Source organism: Suricata suricatta, chromosome 4 (genome assembly GCF_006229205.1).
Source record: "Suricata suricatta isolate VVHF042 chromosome 4, meerkat_22Aug2017_6uvM2_HiC, whole genome shotgun sequence".
NCBI lineage: Eukaryota > Metazoa > Chordata > Mammalia > Carnivora > Herpestidae > Suricata > Suricata suricatta.
In genome coordinates, this window is record NC_043703.1 from 139,842,152 (window position 1) to 139,846,149 (window position 3,998).

At 41.7% G+C, this 3,998-nt stretch overlaps 1 protein-coding gene across 9 annotated transcripts in view; it reads right to left on the reverse strand.

The window, feature by feature from the left end:
* The window catches only part of BIRC6 (baculoviral IAP repeat containing 6), a 229,667-nt gene that overhangs the window by 69,755 nt on the left and 155,914 nt on the right, over positions 1-3,998 (reverse strand). The gene's annotated exons all lie outside the window — the stretch shown is intronic.

Below are 3,998 nucleotides of genomic sequence, written 5' to 3' on the forward strand. Positions count from 1 at the left end.
GGGGGGGGGGGGGGGGGGGGGGGGGGGGGGGGGGGTGTCGCACTTCGGCTGCAGGAGTCCACAGCTCACTTCCGACCACAGCTTACTTCCGGCCGCAGCTCATTTCTGGCCACAGCTCACTTCCGACCACAGCTCACTTCCGGCCGCAGCTCATTTCTGGCCACAGCTCACTTCCGGCCACAGCTCACTTCCGGCCGCAGCTCATTTCTGGCCACAGCTCACTTCCGGCCACAGCTCATTTCCGGCCGCAGGTCACTTCCGGCCACAGCTCGTTTCCGGCAGCACATGGCGCCTCAGACAGCAGCAGCGTGAATCCCCGCCAGCGCCAAGAGAACCTGATCCCTCCCTCAACAGGATTGTGATTCCAGCTAGGGGGCTGGGAGTTGGCAGTGGCCCCTATAAGGGCTTGCACTTCATTTCCTGCTGTGAACCTCACCTCAGGCAGCACACCTTGCCTCAGGCAGCGGCAGCACAAATCCCTGCCAGCACGCAGAGAAACTGCTTCCTCCTCCTACGAGATCTCCCCTAAGAAGCCAGCCACCAAAGCAAATACATCTCATCTGTGGTAGCATAAAAGTGCATGGACTAAGATTTTGAAATGAGGCGGGCATGGAAAATACAATTTGGCTCAGCTGCGGCCCAAGGAGAACGAACTCATTAGAGTGGCCTACAGTGCTCAGTTCCAACAGAGCTTGGAGCACCGCCATTCTACTCTCTGCAGCCACCAAGGTGGGGCCTCTGAGAGTAGCCCCCTAGACCTACTACACCAAACCATGCCTATCTGTGAGGGGGAGCTGCTGCTGCTTTTTTTCTTTTCTTATTTTCTTTTTCTTTTTTGTGCTTATTTTTTATTATTATGACATTTTATACTTAAAAATATATTTTTCTTCTTTTTACTCCTTCTTTTCCTTTCTCCTTTTTTTTTCCTTTCTTTCTTGCAATCCAGATATATTCTCCCGTATCTTATCCTTATCTCTCCCCTCAACTGGTCATACACTTTTAGACTGTCCATTGTCCTTTGTTGTCTCTGCCCCCCTTATTACTTTTTTTTCTTGACTTCTTCTCTTTCCTCTCCATTTTCGTTCCTTCCTTTCCCCCTTTTAATTTGTTTGTGTGCTTGATTTGTGTGTGCGTTTGTGTGCTTCTATTCCCTCTGTGTTTGTCTGTCTGTTTTCCTTCTTAGGGCTGCCCCAAGAAACAAGCCAAAGTGTGCATGAGGGTGAGACCCAAATATCGCTGAGTAGGGAAATAAAATATTCAAAGGCACAACAAAAGAAACTGAGAGACACCATTAAAAGAATATTTCCTGAAACGACAGGCCCTGGACAGTCAATAAGCCTCCTTTAACAGACCAATATCAACAAGTGCACACTGTACAACGAGCTTTTTAAAACTGACAAGGAAGAGAAAACTACCCAAATTATGAAACAAAGGAACTCTCCCCTGAAGAACCTCCAGGAAGAAGTCACAGCCACAGAACTGCTCAACACAGACCTAAAAAACATCACTGAACAAGAATTTAAAAAACTTGTCATAAAATTAATCACTGGGGTTGAAAAAAGCATCAAAGAAGCAACTGAGACAATGACTACGAACGTTGAAAATAGGTGTGACAAGTTAAAAAAGGCTATAAATGAGGTGAATAATAGAATGGAGGCAGCCACCTCAAGGACTGAAGAGGCAGAGAGAATAGGTGAATTAGAAGATATAGTTAAAGCAAAAGAGGAAGCTGATAAAAAGAGAGAAATTGATGCAGGAGCAGGAAAGGAGAATTCGAGACCTGAGTGATTCAATCAAATGGAACAACATCGTATCATAGGAATTCCAGAAGAGGAAGACAGAGAGAAAGGTCATGAAGGGATACTAGACCAAATAATAACTGAGAATTTCCCAAATCTGGGAAAAGAAACAGACATTCAAATTCAAGAGGCACAAAGAACCCCTTAAGATGTAATTTGAATCGACCGTCAGCACGACATATCATAGTGAGACTGGCAAAATATAAAGATAAAGAGAGAATTCTGAAAGCAGCTAGGGATAAAAGGGCCCTCATGTACAAAGGGAAACCTATCAGAGTTGTTACAGACCTAGCTAATGAAACTTGGCAGGCCAGGAAGGAATGGTAGGAAATCTTCCATGTGATGAACAGAAAAAATAGGCAGCCAAGAATCCTTTATCCAGCAAGCCTGTCATTCAAAATAGAAGCAGAGGTAAAAGTGTTCCCAAATAAACAAAAATTGAGAGAATTCATGACCACCAAACCAGCCCTACAAGAAATCCTAAGAGGGACTCTATGAGGGAAATGTTGCAAAGAATACAAGGTGCCAGAGACACCACTATAAACATGAATTCTAGGGAGAACACAATGACTCTAAACCCACATTTTTCAATAACACTGAATGTAAATGGACTGAATGCTCCAACCAAACGACAAAGGGTAGCAGAATGAAGAAGAAAACAAAATACATCTATTTTCTATCTACAAGAGACTCATTTTCGACCTGAAGATACCTTCAGATTGAAAGTAAAGGGATGGAGAAATATCTATCATGTGACTGAAAGCCAAAAGAAAGTTGGAGTAGCCATAATTATATCAGACAAACTGGACTTTAAAGTAAAGGCAGTAACAAGAGATGAAGAAGGACATTATATAATAATTACAGGGTCTCTCCATCAGAAGGAGCTAACAGTTATAAATATCGATGCGGCAAATCGGGAGCGCCCAAATACATAAAACAATCACAGACAGAAACAATCTTATTCATAAGAATGTACTAATTGCAGGAGACTTTATTACTCCACTGACAGCAATGGATAGATCAACCAGACAGAAAAATCACTAAAGAAACAATGGACCTGAATGACACATTGGAACAGATGGAATTGATAGATATATTTAGAACTCTGCATCCTCAAGTTAGGAAATTCACTGTCTTCTCGAGTGCACATGGCACATTCTCCAAGATAGATCACATACTTGGGCATAAAGCAGCCCTCCATAAGTATAAACGAATAGAGATCATACCATGCAAACTTTCAGTTCACAATGCTATGAAACTTGAAATGAACCACAGGAAAAAGTCTGGAAAACCTCCAAAAATGTGGAGGTAAAAAACCACCCTACTAAAGAATGATTACATTAATCAGGCAATTAGAGAAGAAATTTAAAAATATATGGAAACCAATGAAAAAGAAAGTACAACAATCCAAAATCTCTGGGATGCAGCAAAGGCAGTCCTAAGAGGAAAGTATATTGTAATCCAGGCCTATTTCAACAAACCAGAAAAAGTGCAAATTCAAAGTATAACAGAGCACTTACTGGAACTAGAACGGGGAGCAGCAAGAGCACCTCAAACCCAGCAGAAGAAAAATATAGAGATCAGGGCAGAAATAAACAATATAGAATCCAAAAGGACAGTTGAGCAGATCAATGAAACCAAGAATGGGTTCTTTGAAAAAATAAACAAAATTGATAAACCTCTAGCCAGGCTCCTCAGAAAGAAAAGAGAGAGCACCCAAAGAGACAAAATCATGAATGAAAAAGGATCTATTACAACCAATCCCTTAGAAATACAATCATCAGAGATTACTATGAAAAATTATATGCCAACAAACTGGACAACACAGAAGAAATGGACAAATTCCTAAATGCACATGTAGTGCCAAAATTCAAATGGGAAGAGATAGAAAGCATGAATAGACCAATAACCAGTGAAGAAATCAAATCCATAATCCAAAATCTCCCATCTGTCCAGGGCCAGATGGCTTCCCAGGGGAATTCTACCAGACATTTAAAGCAGAGCTCATACCCATTCTTCTCAAACTATTCCAAAAAATAGAAATAGAAGGAAAGCTTCCAAACTCATTCTACGAAGCCAGCATCACCTTGATACCCAAACCAGACAGGGACCCTGCAAAAAAAGAGAACTACAGACCAATATCCTTAATGAATACAGATGCAAAAATACTCAACAAGATACCAGCAAATCGAATTCAAC